The 21,554-nt window shown below is 45.9% G+C and overlaps 1 protein-coding gene and 1 long non-coding RNA gene across 2 annotated transcripts in view; one reads left to right on the top strand and one right to left on the bottom strand.

Moving 5' to 3' along the window:
* Nucleotides 1–11,134, bottom strand: part of NR2C1 (nuclear receptor subfamily 2 group C member 1) — a 424,839-nt gene extending 413,705 nt beyond the window's left edge. Inside the window, exon 1 of the mRNA XM_078648543.1 lies at nt 10,950–11,134. The gene's annotated coding sequence lies outside the window, so the exon portion shown is untranslated. The remainder of the gene's footprint in view (nt 1–10,949) is intronic.
* A 194-nt stretch (nt 11,135–11,328) lies between these two features.
* Nucleotides 11,329–21,554, top strand: part of LOC144771291 (uncharacterized) — a 134,807-nt gene continuing 124,581 nt past the window's right edge. The window contains exon 1 of the long non-coding RNA XR_013599240.1: nt 11,329–11,463. This is a non-coding gene — a long non-coding RNA (uncharacterized LOC144771291). The remainder of the gene's footprint in view (nt 11,464–21,554) is intronic.

Below are 21,554 nucleotides of genomic sequence, written 5' to 3'. Positions count from 1 at the left end.
CACCCAAATGTGCTGCATTATACCGCATAATTTGGCCTCTTTTTTTTTTATAACCAACCCTGCCACATACTATAGCCCAAGCCATCGTTGCTGCCTATTTATCTTATGCAACTAACAACCATTGACAAAGCCAACAGACCCGACTTATTGTCAGTATGCTGCTACTCGTATCATATATCTGGATGCAATGACAGAAACAGCCAAAATACAAGTGGGGCAGCACACATAGCTAAGCATGTTATTTAAGCCACTCCTTTATTATATTACCCACGATGCTGGTGTTATCCTTTCAATCAACTTTTTGCTGCTGTACTGTCCCTCACATTTTAGCAAATTAAGGCGTTATGTCGGTCTGTTAGGGCAGGACGATCGTAGGTGGTATTGCAAGTTATTTAACCCTTCACCCCCTCTCAACCCATTGTAACCTCCTTCAGTGCTGTGCACCCCTTCACACACTCGCACATAGCTGACCATCGCTGCGTGCTCTCTTCAGAGAGGGCAGGTATTGGATGGGCGTACATCAGCCGTGTGATGTGACAACAGGCCAGGTAATGCCCCCCAAGTGACTTGTGTTCCCACTATCTTTCCGCTGCTTGCGCCTGTTTAGTCCCCCCCTGCACCCAAATGTGCTGCATTATACTGCATAATTTGGCCTCTTTTTTTATTTTTATTTTTTTATACCCAACACTGCCACATACTATAGCCCAAGCCATTGTTGCTGCTTATTTATCTTATGCAACTAACAACCATTGACAAAGCCAATAGACCTGACTTATTGTCAGTAAGCTGCTACTCGTTGTATCATATCTGGATGCAATGACAAAAACAGCCAAAATACAAGTGGGGCAGCAGACTAAGCTAAGCACAAATGTTTTTTTATGTTGCACGTTATTTAAGCCACTCCCTTTATTAGGTCTCGCCTGTCAATGCGCATGCGCATGCGCATTGAGCGGAGCGAGACTATAGGGGCTTAAACAGACTAACTAGACTGGCGATTTGATGCAGTGCATGTGCGCTTTTAGCTCAATGCACAAGCGCAATGAGTTAAAATGCGCATGCACAGCATCAAATCGCCAGTCTTTGCCATCTGTTCCCCCTCCCCAGCCGCCAGCACCTCCCTTCTCTCTCACGGCCGCCAGGCCGTGTTAGTTTGCTCGCATTTCACAAAGCCTTGCTCGCATTTCTCCTCCCCAGCCACCAGCACCTCCCCTCTCTCTCACGGCCGCTAGGCCGTGTTATTTTTTCAGTCTCCCCTTTTTCATTTCTATCTTCTAGCTTCGCCCATTTCTCCCAATCGCTCTCTTCTCTCACTCTCATACCTCGCTGTCAGTCTCTACTTTACCGCTCCATTCCTCTCTTTGTCTCAGTCCCACTTTCTTACTTTGTTCTCTCACTCAAAATGTCCTACTTAGTAAATCATTTATTTCTGTTACACTTGCTGCATTTCTAAATAATTTTTTCTGTTTCTCAGCCTCACTCGTGTCCCACCTTCATCTCTTTTTGCTCCCTTCTCCCCCCACTTTCTTTTTCTTTCTTTCTCCAATCATCTCTGTCAGTGTTTCACACATTTCCACTCTTTTATCTTTCATTGTCTAGCTGAATCACCCTCTCACTTTATCTCTGCACTATCTCCATTATTTCCACCTAGCCTTCCTTCCCCGGCTCGTGTCTTCCCCCTGCCCTCTCTTTCATATCTCCCGCTCTGTTTCACTCTCCTCCATTTACCTCACGATCTCCCGCTCTCTAAGTCTCCCTCTCTTGACAGCTCGTTCTGTTACACTCTGTTCTTTCATATCGCATTTTTCCCTAATATATCGCTTTCATCTTTCTTTTGTCACCTTTCCCATGTTCTCTCTCTGTCGCTACCCCCTCTCTGTCTTTTTTTTATTTCTCTCTCTATATCTCCACACAACCCCTCTCGTGCTGTTTCTCCGGCTGTGAGCATCTGTTTTCTCCCTCGTCTCTCTTCGATTTCTCTCGAATTCTTTTCCCCTCTCTCCATCTCTCATCTTTCTATCCTTCCTCCTCCTCTCGCCCCTTCTTTCTTTGTTTCATCCCCCCACTTCTTCCACTATGCCCACTCGTCGCTCGCTCTCTACGGCACTTACCGTTCCCAGACAAACCGGACTGTCCGCCCCCGGGGGCCCAGGAGCCCCCGGGCTATGGAGAGCTTAGGAGCCAGCTGTAGTCATTTTATGCAAAGGCTCTGCTGAGAATCTGATAGCAGCTTATGGCCCCCGCTAAGCTCCCTCGGGCGCTGCCCATTGTTTCCTTAACTTGCATGTTTATCTATATGAAAAAGAACTTTCTAAATCAAATATAGTATTCCATTTTCTTATGTATCCAGCGATGTTGGTGTTTTTGTCGACTTTTTATAAAAGATGAGTCTTTTTTCATTCGAAGTAGGGACACGTTTATGGAGACGGTGCAAAAAGCAGCAAATAAGCAAATTAGAAATAATGTGGCCAAAGTAAGGTTTAAGTTGCTGGGCTCAAAGAAAACTGAGTGGAGCAGCAACTGTGGAACTGTTGGATTCCGTTGTACATAGGAAAAAGGGGGTGTGATCCTTGCAGACGTGTCTTGGGAAGTACAGTACAGGCTTGTGGCATGTGGACAAGCGCGCGCGAGAGCAGGTGCATCTCTATAGCTGTAACATGAAAACACATTTTATCAGCACAAAGTCGCAGCTGATCAGGAGCCCGTCACGAGATATATTCCATTCTCTAGCCTCCCCACTTGACCCCCCCCCACCACTCTCCCACTTCGTCCGTCCACCACTTCTTACAGGTGCCAAAATATGTATCCGGGGAGCCTCAGGCCCTGCGCATTTCACCCGGGGGGCAGGAGGTGGTTATATACCTATGCTCAGCTCTAAATGTAAACAGAGACCCCTCCCACACACACACCACCGCCACAGTGCCCGAACCTCCAATGCTCGCAGCCTCCATGGTCCAAACACACCAAGCAAATCTAGAGGAGGGAGGTTTTATTTTGAATGAGTAAGTGCTGTGGCAGCACCCTCTCTTCAGTGTTGCATTCCAAATGCTATAGGTGTCACATTCGCGAAAGTTATAAGTATTGGCATTGTAAATGACAAAGCTATCAATTTAGCTGTTTTGAAAACCAACAAATAAATAAAATGTTTGTCATTTACAAGACAAATAGCTCCAACTTTTCTAATGCGAGACCAATTGCATTTCCAATGCCTGTTACATTACCCACGCTGCTGGCGTTATCCTTTCAATTCACTTTTTGCTGCTGTACTGTCCCTCACATTTTAGCAAATTAAGGCGTTATGTGGGGCTGTTAGGGCAGGACGATGGTAGGTGGTATTGCAAGTTATTTCACTGTTCACCCCTCTCAACGCATTGTAACCTCCTTCATCGCTGTGCACCCCTTCACACACACACACATAGCTGACCATCGCAGCGTGCTCTCTTCAGAGAGCCCAGGTATTGGATGGGCGTGTCTTCTGTTAAGGGGCGTCATTCATTCCAGTTACCTTACACAAGGTCACATTCATTTTTATTGTCCCGGGAATATTAGCATATTCGTCCAGACCTATAGGATGTCAAGCGACTCAGTGACTCGAAACCGATTCCCAGTTCTAAAGTCAGCAGGCATAGCCATTACACCGCATCCGGGGGTAAGGGGAGAGGGGCAGGCAATGCCACATGGAGGCTCAGCTCGTCATGGGCTCGAGGTGCCAACAGGATGTCGGGCTAAGCCAGAGCCAGGCATCTCCCCCCTCCAGTATTCAGGGAGCTGAGCCGAGCCTGCCAGGACCTCTCTACAGGCCTCTGCTCTGCTGATGTGGACGGCATTAAACGAAGAGTGTACTGTAAGGTGATGCCACAAGTCCTCGCTTCCTTCCTGATGGCTCTGCGCACAAGGCGTCTCTTCTCCTCTGTACATCTATCTCCCGTAGCGCATCGCTCTGCACACAGCTGCTTTCTCCTAGCGCTGCATGCTTCTAGCTCACTAAAGCTTGACGATGAGTTCAAGCGCAGTGGAGGACCTTTTACAATAGTTGACTAGTTACCTTTCATTTGTTTATTGGTGCATTTGGATGCTAAGCAGGTACTGTTAATAAGGTGAAATCTTTGCCCAGATGGTGTTACCGTGAGTAAAAAAGACAAAATAGTTAAGTAATATAACAAAATGTGTTGCATTATGCCGCATAATTTGCCTTTTCTTGCCATACAATTTAGCGGCTTACTTTGGTCTATCACTGCCACATAATCCCAGTGGTCCTAGATATAATGTTCTTGTTATACCACTATTTCTATGTCAGGAGAGTTTAAAAGCCCAGAAATAGACATGTGCATACTTTTGTAATCGTTTAGCGTAGGGGCAGCGTGTCGGGGTCTCGCACATGACCTATTCCGCATCTATTTTCTCACATTTCTATAGTTTTTGTAAATACAGTTGGGTAATTTAGGTGGATCCTGGACATGTCACAGCAGCTTCTTTTGGCGTCTCCGGTATAATCACCCTTGGATCTCACGAGGCTAACTCTCGGGTCTCACCGGAGGGTCACTTTATTATCTCACGTGAAGGTCATTGAGGATATAATGTGAGGGTCATAGAGCAAACATGAGGGTTATTTTATTAAATGCTTTAGATTTCACAGGAGGTTCTCCATCAGACAGCCAATTAATCAACGTACTGGTACACTGCTTTTCCCAGTGGCGATAGATGCAAAGCGGAAGTGTGCCTGGGATTTATTGAGGCTTAACAGCAGTGCAAGGAATAACTCGGACCGACCGTCAAGTGGGAGCAGGGAGTCTGGAAGCACATACTTCAGAATATGAGCATAAACTGTGTGCTCCTCAGAGCTGTCAACATTACGCTTATCTGCCCCCTCACCCGCCCCACACATACACACCCACATCCACACACAAAACCAACCGTCAGTGCACACTTTCACCGGGCACATACACCATCAGTGCACACTTTCACCGGGCACATACACCACCAGCCGTCAGAGCACGCTTTCACCAGGCACACACACACCACCAGCCGTCAGTGCACGCTTTCACCAAGCACACACACCACCAGCCGTCAGTGCACGCTTTCATCAGACACAAACCACCAGCCGTCAGTGCACGCTTTCACCAGGCACACACACCATCAGCCGGCAGTGCACACTTCCACTAGGCACCCACACTACCAGCCATCAGTGCACAATTTCTACAGACACACACACCACCAGCCATCAGTGCACACATCAATTGTTAACGCATCCACAATTAACTATTGTAACAATAGCAGTGTGGAAAGGTCGAGGTCCCTTCCTTAGCGGGGAAGCATCCTCGCGCGGGGGACGACTTGTCTAACCTGGATTGCACCTTGTTTCCTTTCCCCAGGAGTTCTGCGCTCTCTCGTCCCCTGCAGGTACGCCAGGAACCGGCGTCGGGATGCCGGAAGCAGTTCCCCGTGACCCCGGAAGTCCCTCCCCCTGCTCCGACCCGGAAGATAGAAAAGCCGACGATCCACAAGGAAGGGGGTTCCAACCGTCGGACTCGTGGCAGGAGGCAGTAAGGAAGGAACCGGAGCTGAGAGCGAGAGGTGAAGAGGTGGAGAGTCGAGTCGAGACAGCAGAGGAGGACGCCGACGACGACGACGTGTGGTCTGAGGACAGGTGGAGTCCTCAGGAGGTGGCTGGAGAGCGGCCGCAACTCACCAGGGAGTTGCGGCGGGCCACGTGAGTAACCACTATCCTTCTCCGTGGGTCCCTTGTATAGTTTAGTGTACATATTGTAAAAATGCCACACAACCCCCTGAGCACTGTGACACTGTAAATAGACGTAGGACACTTCCAATCCCTTGAGCACACTGTTCACCTCTTTCCCCCCCCCCTTTGTGTCGTCGGTTGCTTCCACCTACCCCCCCCGTCCACCCCTCCCTCACCTCGCCTTTTCTGTTCCCCCACAACCCGGTGTTGGTGCTGGTTACGTTAAGTCAGGAGAGCAGGAAACTAACAGCTCTCTTTTCCTCTCGTCCCAAACCTCCGAGGCCCACCGGTGTGTCATACAGGACCAGACGACCCCGCCGCGAGAGAGGAATCCCATCGCCCGGACAACGTCAGGAGAAAACCCCGTGTACAGACGACCTCAGCCCAGCAGTGGGGAAAGAAACCCCCTCCCCGGGACATCTCTTCTCACCCCGGAGAACGTACCAGATACCTGTGCAACCCTCGCAGAGACTACCTCCCCCCCCCCCTGTACCTTGACCACAATAAAACAGGCTCATTATAGCGCATTACATCTGGCCTCCCCGCTTGTCATTCCGGCCCGCCGAAGCCCACAACCCACAAGCAGTATGGCGCACTTTACTTTTAAACATATTCATTTAAAGCGCAGCATGCCACCATTGCTACAAAAATAAATACACACTTTTTTGGGCCTACAATTTATAGACTTTTGTTGCAATTGGTGTTGCAATATTTAGCAATGTCAATAGCTCAAACTTAATTAATGCGAGACCTATTGCATTGTAAATGCTTGTTATTCTTCTTTTCCATTTATCCCTTTTCCTACATTTCTTTTCCATCAGTATATTTTCTTTCAGCTACCTTAGTTTTGCCATTGTATTCTTTCTTTCCAATTTGACTTCTTTTTCATCCTCCTAATTTTTTCTCTCCTCACTCTCTTTTTCATGTTTTCTCTCTCTTTCTGTTTTTACATATTCCCCTTTCTTTTTTCTCTGGCATCCTGTTGCCCCATCTCTTTCTCTTCACGCCTCTCGTTTTGTTCCTTCTCTCTCCCTCCACTTTCCCCTTTCTCTCACTCCTCCACGGCACATTTGTCTCCTCTGTCAGAATCCCTTCTCTGATCCCTGCCACCTCCCTCGGCTCCATCTCTCTGCAGTGTTATTCATTTGTGACTGCTTTCCATGTGGCTAAGGCTTGGCACAAACAACAGATGCCTTTTCCTCAGCAGATCAGAGGACATTTGTGTCCATAGGTGTAATGAGGTGGAAGTGCGCGAGCAGCACAAGCTATGAAGTGACTGTACCTTCCGCGGCAGCAGCTCTGGGAACAGCGAGCTCCTCTGTCACCCTGGTGCGCACACACAACCACAAACACAACACACACAACCACAAACACCACACACAACCACCCACACCCACACATACAACCACCCACACACAACCATACCATCAGTGCACTTTCGCCAGGCACAGACACCATCAGTCAGTGTATGCTTTCACTGGGCACAAACACCACCAGCCGTCAGTGCATGCTTCCACCAGGCACAAACCACCTGCCGGCAGTGCACACTTCCACCAGGCACACACACCACCATCCATCAGTGCACAATTTCTACAGGCACACACACCACCAGCCATCAGTGCACAATTTCTACAGCCACACACACACCACCAGCCATCAGTGCACACATCAATTGTTAACGCATCCACAATTAACTATTGTAGCAATTGCAATTGGTGTTGCAATATTTAGCAATGCCAATAGCTCAAACGTAATTAATGCGAGACCTATTGCACTGCAAATGCTTGTTTATATCACTTTTATTTAGGCAGATTTGGCATAAAAACAATGCCTGTTCCGCTATTTAGGCATAATTTTGAGGCAATCCCCTCACCCTTACAGTGGATGGATTTTAATGGGGCGGGGCAGCTACTCCGTATCATTGCTCTGAAGTTGGCTTTGGATCTCTACAGTTGGGAAACCTATTTGAAGTTATCTAAAATGCTAAAAAATATGGCTGTCCATTGCATTTGTCTTACTACCAGTCAGACTGCAGGTCAACTTCCAATGCCACACTAGACCCACAAACGTTGTTTAATTTCAAGAGACTCAAATTCTAGTTTGAGCTTGTGGAGAAGATGAATTATGGTCTCAAATGGTGCGGCATTCCATAAACCATGTTATATAAGGTTTCCTGAACACTCTCCTTCCATAAGTAAAATGTTATTTAACTAATGCTTTGTGTGCTTACTTACCTCTTTTCCTACCTATTACTCCCCAACCCCATCTCTTCCCCTAGCTTAGGGGGTATAAGGACCGCCTTGGCTCCCAAGGTTACATTTCTCTTTATAGGACACAGATGCCACCAGACATAATAGTATCGCTAGTCATACCCCTAACTAGCAAAAGCCCATCAGATGCCATATAGCTGGCAGACTGTGTGCTGTAAATTTTATCAGTGAACAACAGCAAGGGCCAACAGAATTATGCAGCCAGGGAGGGTCAAATTATGTGGCAGGGTTGATTAAATTATGCTGCAAGAAAAGCCAAATTATGCGGCGTAATCTGGCACATTTTATTAAAGTATTACGTCATTATTTTGTCAGTTACACTTGTTATCACTGTAAAGGCATTGGTTGCACGTCATTTGTCCAAATTTAACACTCAATAAGCAACCAGAAAGCTGACCAGTCACACTTTGGAAAGGACGTTCCACTGTATGGCAACATGTGCTGCTGACCTTGCAGTGATTTTTTAACCATTTGAGCAAGAAACAAAACTTTTTTTTGCTAAAATGTGCAGATAATGTAGCAGATGGTGGTTTGTGTGACAAATGTGGCAAATCTATAATTATTCAAAAAGCGCCACAGCCACACAATCGCATAATCACACATGAATGAGGACAAGACGGTATGAAATGATCATTGTGCAGAACTAAACAAGGCTGAGTGTCCATTCAGCCTACTGTGTTGAACAGTGATTGAACTTCTAACATACATCTTGCTGGAGAGCATGAGGTAGCCTGGTCACCGAAGACATGCCCTCAGAACAACCCAGTTGATATGGTACATTTGGTATTAGAGGACATAACAATTTGACCGGTTTCAGCTTTCTCAGCAGAGTCAAGCCTTTGGTGAGCATCATCAGGGGCGTGAAATTGGTATAGACTGACTTCAAGGACATATTGTTAGGGGTTAAAGACATAAAGTTGTCATGTTTATTTTATCCTTGGGACAAGTAGACCCAACCCCATGCTGCACAAATCTTTTAGCTGCGAGTTATCAGTACAACATTATAGATCAGGGAAGGGCACAGCCTGCAGTTAAGGTAATATTTATGTCCATATGTTAATGCTGTTCGAACTTATATTTATGGTTCATTGATACAAAGCCTTTCTTATTATGGTGAGCTCTCTAAGAAAACGCTGTAAACTTGGACTGAAATACTGCTGACATTGGTTGCAGTGTAAAAATGTGTACACGTGTTTATAAACTTAACAATATGAGGCTGCATGCAATACTTCCTGATTGCTCTAACTAGATGAAAATATATGCAGAAGCTTGAAAGCAAGGTTGATGCACATGGAAAAGAAAATGTTTCGGTAAACTACTGTGAAATTGTAGGTTACAGTTCTTTGAAGCATAGACATAGTAAAATGTGTTGATGCATGCTAGTATTTCCAAAACATATTCATAATGAAAAATAAATGCAAACAGTTTCAACAATATAATTGGAAACTTGAAAATAAAGTAGCATTAGCAAAGCCAATAGGTCTGATATTGGTGGTCAGCCATTTGGTTTTGAGAATGCGTGTCTTGCTTTAATATGGTGTTTATAGAACTTTGTGAAAGCTGCTAGGCCCTCACCATTATAACTAACACTGGCAAAAAGCAATAATATTATTGGTCTCAAAAAGCACATATTGTACAGTAGTCCCTGGAACTGAACAAAACTACTTTGTGTACCGAAATGCTCCTTACGAAAGAGCAGAAACCAGTGATAGATAAGACAGAACTTTGGTAAAAACAAAAAGGTCTTGCTTAACTCCAGACCTAATTAGAGACCCAATTCTTAAAGAAAGCCATAAACTGGCACCCATGTTACATGTGCATTGCATTATTGCAGATTTACGACTTTCAGGAATTCACAAAAGTAGACCAGGAAATCGTACTCTTAGAAAATATTTGTGAACTGCTTTTTAAGCACGAGCAAATGTTCAGGTGTAGATTTGCTCATGCGAAGATCTGTTGAACGTGTAAATGTTCACTTTCCCTCCAACCACTTTTTTCCCAAACCTAGAAGTTTTATTTATGCCACTGTCAGGAATACATTTCCAACTTTTCTCAGTATGGGAAAAGATTAGAGTAGAGCTGGCGAAACCACTAAAACATGTAATTTAGAAGGTTTGCACACTCAAAAGGGCATTACAATCCTGAAACTATGGCTTAACGCTATCTCCAACCCCAGCATGTAGATCTGTTGATCGGTGGGGAAATAAGGAAATTGCTAGAATTCAAAACCTACTAAAGTATGGGCCCTGGCATGATCAGAAGGCTAATAGCAGAAGTTTTATATAATTTGTCACTGCAGTACGTGGCACCAAAGGGATAAGAGGATATTTTTACAGGACGAGTAGATTTATCAAGCATCATGTTCTATGGACAAGTAGATATTTTATTAAATTCCACATCTCGGAGTCCACATCTCCGAGTCACTCTCTCGTGAACGGTTAAACCACCCCACAAACAAGCAACATGCTACTCACTTCAACTGGATCACCCACCGTGAACATCTCCCTTGCCCTACTAAATACTTTCAATTCAACAGGATTTCAATGGGCTTACTACTGAAGATCATTCGCTCCAAACCCGCCTTGCAGATTCTAAAGTACAGTAGCACAACCTAATCATTCACCATAGTGAACCGGTTTCCTAACCCCAAACGTCGGTAGCCCTTAAGAAATTTCAGCTAGCTAGGCATTTAGATATACTAGTCAGAAATCTAAAATTAGCAAAATTCAAAGCGGCCAAGAATCTACCAGCTGCACTTGGGTACTTCCTACTAGTGAGAGACATGGAAGGAAGACAACTGCAGCACCCTCCTCCTTCCCTACTACACCAAACCCGCGCTGATATTTTTGCTTTTTATAACTTTGGCGCTCCAGGGAATCCTGGTTTACTCTCACACTGGGCCTCCTCCGACAGAACATGGCCTGTGGATGTGAGCGGCTTACCTGCAGTCACTACTTGCAGCGTTCCCACTCGTTGGCAAGCCTTAGCTTCCCTGCGGAACCCGGATGTTTTTACCCCCCTTTGCCGGTCACTTTGGATCCGCAGGGTCAGAGTTCGTGACCCCTTTCCTTCGGCTCCGTTGTCGAGGCACGTTACCCCACCTCCCTGACCGCCGAAGCGCCTGCGTAGTGAGACTAGAACGGCGGTAGTACGATATGACGTCACCGAAACGCACCGAATCGGAGATACAGCCCTCGCATTTTCATGTAATGAACGCACAAAGTGCACATTGCAAGATGGCCGCTTGGACGGTGACGTAACCAAAGAGGTCAGAAGAAACACTAGACTGCTAAATCTAACATTTGGCGAGTCAGAAAAAAAGGCAGCTTTGGACGACATACTGCTGGAATGCGAGTCTTGGAATTATTCGTTTTTAGTATGACGCAGAAGAAATAAGACTTTAATCCTTATATGTTTTTTCATAAGTTTGAAAGCCCACCATTGACAAGTTAGATGGTATGTATGTTTTTACTTTTTTTTAAGTTTAACATTTGTAAGAATTTTAAACAATTTAAATCTCAGGATTCCAGTACAATCGAAGCGTAATTATAACTTTCAGAGGGGTAGCACGCTATAGAGTGGGAGAATATGTGGTTGGCACATTATATTTTTTGTTATCCTATGTAGAACCCGTTTTGGTTTCATACATAGTGACCGAAGAGGTACTTTTCGCATAGCTGCCAAGGTGTGAGATAGGTATGTGTGACATTTTCATAATTTCAGTGTAATTATGAGTAACATTCAACAACTCTGAGTGACTATTCTTGCAAGCAAAATCAAGCAATGAAGAGGAGGGAAGGTAACCTTTGTAATGATGTAACCTGCAACTATGTTCTGATTCTATGTCAGGAAGCGGAGGCAAGGATTATGCATATCCTTTCTTCATTTATTAGACAGCAAGTTAAAAGATAACATAGAAAAACAGCCAAGAACTACATAATCCATGAGGCACAGCGGTGGCAATGGGAACCAGTCCACCAATCACAGTCCAGCCAAGTATATATAGGAAATCCCTCGACGTAGTCCTTCCTCTTTCTTCATTGCTGCCCCGTCAGTTAAGTCCCTTTATTTCTATTGCGACATTCAGGACTGTGGCGTGGGTACCTTCTTTGTTGGCAGCTTTGTTTCTTGAATTGTTGACTTGTTTGTTGTCGCGGGTTTCCCGCAGGTTGTCCGACGCGGTAGGCTTCGGCTCAAGCGTCTTTGGCTGTGCGCGTGCGCCGTGTGGTGCCGTCTGTCAGACGCGCTGCCGGTGCTTTCAACTTTCACCACAGCGCCCTTTGTGCGCGTGTGCTGGAAACGCGCAGGAGGTTTAGCGCTTCGTTTTTCCTTGGTTACCTCTCCCCCTTCACTGACACCGCGTTTGCGGTAGGTTTAGACGGGCTTTGCCCATATTGGCAGCATTGGTGGTTTTTCCTGCCTATTACAAATTCAGTCCAGTGTATAAGGAGACATAATTGTTTAAGTTGATATTTACTGGACAGGGCACTTGTGTTGGGGGGACCCTTTATACATTGATAGAGGCTACTGATTGGTGTGCTGGGCTTTGGGGGAGTGGTCAATCCAGAACTTTCCAGTTTGGGACGTGCACTCTGCAGTCATGATTCGGAGCCTGGAGCGACAGAACAGCATCGTGGTAGAGGCCTGGAGCAGCACACTGAATAAAAAATATATCCTCTGCCATCTGTTTCCTGACGAGGCTATTCTGGGACCTGACGTGTGAACTTGCTCTGCTGTGAATCCCGGGACAGGGTAGCGCCCTGCACCGCGAGTCCTCCCGCCGCCGCTCCTTTCACCTGAGCAGCCGCCGAGCGGAGGACTCGCTTTCCCACCACCACCTTCGGCGGCGCACCCTGACGCCGTCACCAGAGCGCCCGGAGGCGCAATTAAAGTGCTTCCATCCCCCGCGTCGCGGGAGCGCCCGGGGCTAAGCCCGGGCAAAGGGCGGGCCCTCTGTGGCCCTCAGAGGCCGGAGGAGGCTGGGCTGGGCTGGGGACTCCCCCCCCCCTTCCACGGACGCACCTATCCTGAGGATCTCCCCGATATTTCAGTAAGCAGGATTGCCATATATATTTAGTAGTGGCTCCAAACTTTTTATGTTGACTGATTGATTCGTCCTGACATTATTCCCTCCAGTGTCGGCTAGATTGTGCCCCTACAGGGGTCAGGGACATTTAGATTTATATTGACATGGATATGCCTCTCCCTAAGGACAGACCCCTATTGGTTGGAGGAGACAAGAGAGGTACGCTTGATAACTACGTCATCCGGGCCACACCTGTAATTGACAGGGAAATTGCTCTTGAAGAGCGGCGAGCGGAGAGACGCCGCTCTGTTGAATTAATTAAAAATAAGCGGTCTTCCTTGGGTTGTATACAGCATGCCGTCACACCTCCACCTGTTTCGTTTCACGAGATTGAGGGATATGATGCGCCCCTTAATGATAGTATTCCATTACTTTTTCAAGATCGATCTTCCCCATTGGCTGAAATCAATGACTCAATCATTAATGTCTCAGCTTCCTCTGGTAATCCTAATCCTGATCCAATGATACCCCTGGACACCTCACCTCAGCCAGCTGAGTCTGTCCAAAACTCATTATTAGATGCACTCCTTCATATACCATTACTACAAGCTTAGTCTGCTAAAAAAACAAAGGCACCATCAAACCAAATTCCGAATCAAGGCCAGCCACCGAAAAAACGGAGGAAAATGAGGAGTGGTATACAGACTAATAAAAACAAGAATACACATCTAAATTTTGGGAAGAAAAAAAGCTCTGTGTCTAATGGAAGCACAACCCCTGAAATAGTTATACCACCTACTTTTCCAACAAAAGATCTAGTTAGTGCTGATATAATGGGTAGTTTGGAGCAGTTAATTAAATCATTAATACTTCCGGTAGTAGAGAGGCTTAATAGAATAGAGAAGCATTTGGTGACTATAGAAAAGGCAATAGTGGAGAACAAATTTGTAACTAAAGACCCACTTAAGCTAACCGCACTGCCCCCAATTTCCGTTCTATCTCAGATTACCACCGCCCAAAAAGCAGTAAAACCTATCACCCAGCATACCCCCAACCCCTGACACCCACTGTTTCCCAATTCTGTAGGGGAACAAGTAAAATGTACAGCTAAAGTGGTCCAGGGTGGGGGAAAACCAAAATCCTCTGGGAGTGCAAAAGATAGAATGGTTGTAGCTGATACTCAATCATCTGCCAACAGCTCTATACCCCCTCCCTCGGTGACAAGACATACCTCAGATAGACGTAGGCAAATTAATCTTCCCCCGGAGGCTGAGCCTTACGTCATAGTGTTAACAGGGGTCCACGAAATATCCGATGGTAGGTTCGAAAGCCATCAAATTCTAAACAACAAGACCATGCATTGGACGGGAACACACAGGCCTTTACCTGCTAATCTAAATGGAGAAATTTTACATGTCCGACGAGCGGGATGGCTTGGAAAGAGACCAAAGACAATCCCTGGTGACATAGTCATTATAAACTTTAGAGACTATAGGGCAGTCACCTTCATCAAAGATTGGTACCCAGGTGGGGATGAAGGTAGTATAAGGGTTAGAGAACTTAACTATTTCTATCCGAAAGCCTTGGTGGGGGAACCGTCCCGAATCCCAAACCGAGACAATAGACTGGGGATGTCTTCACTCTTTAACATACCGATTATAAACCAATTTGCCCCACTCATGGGTCTGGAGGGGGACGACTGACTCATACATACTAAAAAGGCCGACTCTACAGGGGCGGACAATACCCCCTTGCCACCATTAGAAGATAGCAGAAGGAATAACGAGGAACATCAGGCACAAACATACGGGGAGGGCGGAGAAACTATCAAAGAAGGTGACGTAGGGATGGCACAGGTTAGGGATGATGTTTTGAGAGTTGAAGAGGTCATATCAACGTACACACTAGTAAAAGGTACCAGCCAGGCCCAAGAAATACCGTTAACAACAGACGAGTTAACAGGCGAGGTCAATCCCGACAGTGATATGAACACTCAAGTTAGTCAATTTGTATTATCATAGAACCTGGCAGGATTGAAATCCAAAGTGAATAACCCCGAATGGCTAAAAGTCATTCAGAAATATAGCATCGTGTGTATACAGGAAACTTGGCTGACTAATGAAATTCATCTATTAGGATATCAAACGTTTAACATCTCTGGGAAGCCAAGCACCCGAGGTAGAAACAAAGGTGGATGATGTACTTATATTTCGAATACCGCTGGTATAAAAGTTATTAGAAATATCCCAGATGATTTCTTTCAAGTGTTACTGGTTAGTTGGCCAGGAGTGAACAAACTTGCTATAATCAACTTCTACAATAATGCCCACTACAGTTTATGGGATAACATTTTTTCCAGGTTAAGGAAGTGTATAGGGGTACTAGATAAGGTAGGGTCTGGAGACATGGCACTCCTTTGGATAGGGGATTTTAATTGCACTATCTGCACTAATAATGATATGGGCATCTGCCCCTTGAAGGGAAATGACATTGGTGACTCGAGCCATTTTATTCACTGCGGTATTGGGAATAAACTCAACGAAGTGATTTATGAGCTAGACCTGGGCTTTATGAATGAAATCTGTGTAAAAAGGCAAGCCTTCAAGCCAACTTTTATAGGAAGAGGTGTAAATTCGGTAATTGACTTCTCACTTCTGTCACATCGATACCGAGGCTTAGCCTTATCTTGGGAAACATTAAAACTTGCCTTTGGGGATCATTATCCGATTTCTATGGAGCTGAAAGTAAAGGGAGCGGCCACAAGTAACATAATAGAGTACCCGACACCCATAACTCTGGGGGAAATAAATGGGTACTCTCTCAAGTGGGACAAGGTGGATCCCGAAAAATTCCTAATAAACCTACTGTTCGGAGCTTCTGATCATGTGTCAATCTGCCTGAGGGACTTTGAACGACCACAAGTAACTTTAGACTCCTTCATTGAAATTACTAAGGAGATAAAAAATCTTTTACTGAAACCACTTAAAAAACATCCCAGTAAAAAAAAGGGTTGGTTCAATAAGGAATGTTCTACAGCGCACACACACCTAATAGCAGCTTTGCACGAAGCACCAAGATCTGTGGTACACGTCGGAGAGGCACGTAAGCTTTATAGAACTGCCCTAGACATAAGGAGGAAGGAACTAAAGCGGGATCTATGGGAAAATTTACATCTAGCTTGTCAGAAAAACGACAACATCGCCTTTTGGAAGGCAGTTAACGCACCTTTTTACCAAAACAGAGACAATGACGCAATAGATATCGTAGTGCCAGGGGAGGTGTGGGTTGAACATTTTTCATCTTTGTATAACAACCCTAATCATAGCGGAACCTCAAGTTTAACATCAACTGAAGAGCCCCTCGCTCAGTTTCCCCTGGGAATCACTTTTGATTATAAGGAAGTTCTCAAGGCCATTAGTGATAGTGCATCGGGCAAGGCACCTGGACCCGATGGGGTTCCCATCGATATATATAAAAGTGAGTTAAAACTTTGGGCTCCCCTCCTAACTAACGTTTTGAACAGCATTAACACCGTAGGTTTTATTTCTACATGGCCAGAGGCAATTGTGGTTCCAATTTTTAAAAAGGGCAACAGAGATGATCCTGCCTGCTACCATCCAATTTCACTTCTGGACGCTTTGATGAAGGTAGCAGGCAGGATCATTCTAAACAGGCTCCAAGATTGGTCAGAAGAAAACAACATCATAACCCCTCTCCAGTATGGCTTTCGCCAAGGGAAGGGCACAATAGAGCAGAGTTTAAATCTGGCTCTGCTGGTTGCCAAATACACAGAGGCAAAGCGTGAAAGTCTACACATAACATTTGTAGACTTGACCTCTGCCTTCGATTGTGTAGACCACATAAAGCTTTGGGACACGTTGAAGAGCTTAGGCATAGATCATAAGATCATAGCATTCATTAAGGAGCTGTATAGAAACGCTGGGGCTGGAGTCAGGTATGGCAGAGACGGCCAATGCTCAGGAAGGTTTCGCATTAACAGAGGTGTGAGGCAAGGGTGCATTCTTGCACCCTTCCTTTTTATATTATATATAAACACAGTGGCGGAGCACTTGAGGAAGTTTCAGTTTGATTACCCACTAGTGGGGGGGACTACCATACCAATCCTCTTATATGCGGATGACGCCGCCATAATATCGCGGACATCCATCGGCATGCAGAGGGCGGTGGTGGAATTTTCCAATTACATGAATACTCGTGGGTTAACAACTAACGTAACGAAGACTTACTCTATGAGATGTGGCCCCTCTAGAAAATCCCCCAAATCAATCTTTTTAAATCAGAAAAAGATACAAAACACCGCTACTTTCTGCTACCTGGGAGTACATTTTGATAACAAGGGAAATTGGGCTAAGGCGGTCCATGCTAGAAACCTGGCATTCAGTAGAGCCACCGGTGCGTTAAAAAACTTCGCAAGTTAACTTGGTGGTCGCCCAGTCAAAGAACTTACACAAATCTACAAGGCTAGGTGTGTTTCCACTGGTACATATGGCGCCGGAATCTGGGGTTTTACAAATACCAAGCAGATACAACTGGCTGAAAACAATTTTATACGGTATCTGCTCGCCACGCCAAAATCATTATCTATTTTTTTATTAGCCATAAAGAACTGGGGGTTTCCTACATTGAGGACACGATTAAAGCCAGTCCCCTTCTCTTGTGGCATAAAATTTGGACTACCCCGGAAACATTATTGAATAGGGAAATTGTTTTGGACTGCCTAAAGCTAGAGGGGGTGCGAAATATCAAATGGTTGCACCAAGTGAGAAACATGGCTATAGACATTGGCCACGAAGAATATTTTAAAGACCCATTGTGCCTGGAAACCATCTCTAAGCGTATCCTGAAAAAGTCCATAATGGAACATCTGGCCAATAAAAGGTGGATGAGCGAGAAAGGAAAACACACCAACAAACTAAATGGCGTTCCTACTCAACAGGAAGGAATGAAACTTAACTATCGAGAATAGTCTTTATTCCAGAATGTTACTGACCAGGTTTCGGGCTGACACTTTTTTCCGTTTAATAACATTTCCTAACTGCAACGACTGGGCCACACAGTTGGAAAAGTGCCCCTGCGATGGGTCTTCGAATCAATCAAATATTCATTCTATTCTCTTTTGTCATTTTTATTTGGCCCATAGGAAACAATTTTTAAAACCTATATTTATTAAATGGGGTATCAGAGGAAGTCGTGATGCGTACTGCAAATTGAAGTTACTAGAGACTGTGTTTGAGATAAAGGCAGTGGCATCCTATTTGAAGACTATCATAGCTCTCAGAAAGACCATGTAATCTTTAAACGAATCTTTGTACCCATGTTTTTATTTCTTTAAATGAAATCGAGATACGAGATATTCTCCATTTTAACTACTGTAATAATGAAATTTTATACTTGTCTTTTAAGGGTTTTATTTATTGGTTTTTAAAAAATGTTATGTATTTCTGTGCTTTTATGATTTTCTTTGCAAAATCGAATAAAGCTATTTTGAACTTGAACTTGAACTTGATAGGGTGTGTCAGTTTATGGGTGCCCGGCCCTCTTTGATAATGCAGTCCCGTCATGACCATGACTATGTGTCAGCTCCAGATACTGAGGGACAGCCCCCCCTAGTTCGCTCTCCTGCAGAGGTTGAAAAAGCTCCTTTCTTCGGCCATTGCCCAGGCGCTTGCTCCTCTGTAGGACAGCATTAACAAATTGTCTGCTCATGTTTTTAAAACCAACACTAGCATCCTGGGAGACAGTGGGGCTGGGCCTGGTGGCATTCACTCTGTGGTGCCACGCAAGGCTGTTAATCGTGACGCGGGGCACCTGGAAGGCTTCAGTAAACCTGCTGAGGTCTTCCATAAGAGTGCGCATACGCTAAGAAGCACACCATACCGGGAGGAAGACTCACCCGGATATACTGGTGGCGACGCCACCCCAGATTTTGACCCTGAAGAAGGATTTCCCAAAGGCGGAGAGGGTGAAGACGATGATGTCTTTGAGGATGATGACAATTCCTCTGAGGATTTGATGGATTCGGGCAGGTCTTGGCGTCCTAGGCCTTCTTGTTCTGAACAAGGGGATGGAGAGCCGGTTCATTCGGACATGTTCGATCCTACCTGTATCTTTCGCCCGCGTTCCACTGAATGGGTTCCCGATAAGAAGACTGCTGACTATGTTGCCGCTAAGATCAGGCAGCCCCTGAATCAGGAAGTGAGGTCTCGCCTCAGGTCGGTGTGGCCTAGGCCTTCCCTCCCTAATGGTGTTACGGCTACCCCTGAGATAGACCGGAAATTGTGCACATTCTTTGATAAATATATGAAGGACCCTAAGAAGGGTATAGATCACTCTTGGAGAGCTTGCCAGGATAAGCTTCTTGATGTTGTAGGACCCCTGACTAAGATTATCGAGTTAGCGGAGCGATCACGGGAGTCAGGCCAACCTCTCCCTACGGACGATGTTGCGGGGTGGGCACAGAGGGCCATGTGCCTTTTAGGCAATGCCAACTGTGCCCTCTCAGCTGAGCGTCGCCGTTCTCTCCTTCTGAAAATTGACCCAAAACTTGGAGAATTGTCTTCTTCAGAGGCTGGCTCTGTTGCGCAGGGCACCCTCTTTGGTGATCCTTTTGTGAAGGAACTTGGGAAATTTGTGGCCACGTTTTCTGCTCTTGATAAGCCGCAAGCTTCTATGAAGAAGATTTTTCCGAAAAAGGTTTTTGCCGGGGCTGGACGAGGCAGGGGTCGCTCTTCCGGCCGTCAGTTCAACCAAGGTTCCAATAGAGGACAAGCATAGCGCAACAATGGATGGAACGATGGTAGACAGGGATCCTTCTACCCGTCCCGTGGAGGCAGAGGTCAAGGCAGAGGCTGTGTTGGCAAGCAAAATAATTCCAAAGGATTCAATGGTAAGCATGGATCTCCTCTCTCTGGTTCGTCTGGGGGGCAGGATTTCTCTTTTTCTGGCAAATTGGACAGAACTCACGTCAAATCCTTGGGTGTTAGAGACAGTTCAAGGTTTTCACATAGAGTTCTACGGGTCCCCTCTTCAAACCTCTCGACCTCACCCTTTAGTTTTTTCCAAATCAGAAGAGTTGCTCATAGACCAAGAGGTTCAGGACCTTCTCTCCAAAGGCGCTATTGTCCCTTCCAGTCTTCACCCGCAAGGTTTTCTCAGCAATATCTTTCTGGTCGAAAAGAAAGAAAAAGGCTTCAGATTTGTTATCAACCTCAGGTCTTTCAACGAGTGGTTGGTTTATCAGCACTTCAAGATGGAGGGAATCCATCTTCTCAGAGATCTCCTTCTCCAGAACGACTGGTTAGTCCGGTTGGATCTCAAAGATGCCTATCTTTCGGTTCCCATCTTCCCTCTACATTGCCGGTTCCTTCAGTTCCAGTGGAAAGATCAGATCTACGAGTTCAGAACTCTTCCCTATGGACTGTCCTCAGCACCCTGGTGCTTTACCAAACTTCTTCGGCCGGTGGTCGAGCATCTTCGAATGAAGGGCATTCGGTTGATTATCTATCTGGACGATATCCTTATGATGGATCAGTCCAGGGAGCAGCTTCTCCTTCACTTGCAGATTACAGTATCCCTTCTACAGAATCTGGGATTCACCATCAATGCCCAGACATCAGATTTGATTCCGCAACAGAGCATGGTTTTTCTGGGCTTTCGCATCGACACGAGGGATGCCACCTTGAATCTTCCCTCTCAGAAGATTTCCAAAATCAAGAAGGAGATTCGCAAGGTTCTCCGTCGAGACAGGATCTCCCTTCGTCAACTGGCCAGGATTGTGGGCGTGTTATCATCTTCGATTCAGGCCATATTTCTGGGTCCTCTACATTACAGAGCCCTTCAGCGGCTGAAGGCTTCGCATCTTCGCAGGGGTCTCACGTATTCAGAGTTGATCTCCCTTTCCTCAGAGGCCAAGTCGGAGCTCCTTTGGTGGATAGACCATATGGAAGCTTGGAACGGGAGAGCGATCTTCGGATCCCGTCCGGATCTGGTAATCGAGTCGGATGCCAGTCGCCTGGGCTGGGGGGCCAGATGCGGCGCTCTCTCGGTGGGGGGCAGATGGACGGAGGAAGAGTTACCCCTCCACATCAATTGTCTAGAACTTCTAGCGGGTTCTTTTGCCATTCGCTCCTTCACGACAAACAAGGTCTCCTGTAGTGTCCTCCTCCGGATGGACAATACGACGGCGGTGCGATACATCAATCGCCTGGGGGGAACTCAATCCACGATTCTGGTGGATCTCGCCAAGGATTTTTGGAATTACTGCCTCCATCGTCAAATTTCGGTGACGGCAGAGTATCTCCCGGGAGTTCAGAATTGTGTGGCGGATTGGAACTCCAGGCATTTCAGGGATGCCAGCGATTGGAAGCTGGATCCTGCAGTTTTCCTTCAGGTTGTGAACCTTTGGGGTCTTTCTCTGGTGGATCTTTTTGCTTCCAGATGGAATGCCCAACTCCCGCAATTCTTCAGTTGGAAGCCAGATCCTGGAGCGGAGACAGTGGAC

Source organism: Lissotriton helveticus, chromosome 1_1, assembly GCF_964261635.1.
Source record: "Lissotriton helveticus chromosome 1_1, aLisHel1.1, whole genome shotgun sequence".
Taxonomy (NCBI): Eukaryota; Metazoa; Chordata; class Amphibia; order Caudata; family Salamandridae; genus Lissotriton; species Lissotriton helveticus.
The sequence above is the reverse complement of the archived record's forward strand: the minus strand, read 5'-3'. Positions and strand labels throughout refer to the sequence as shown.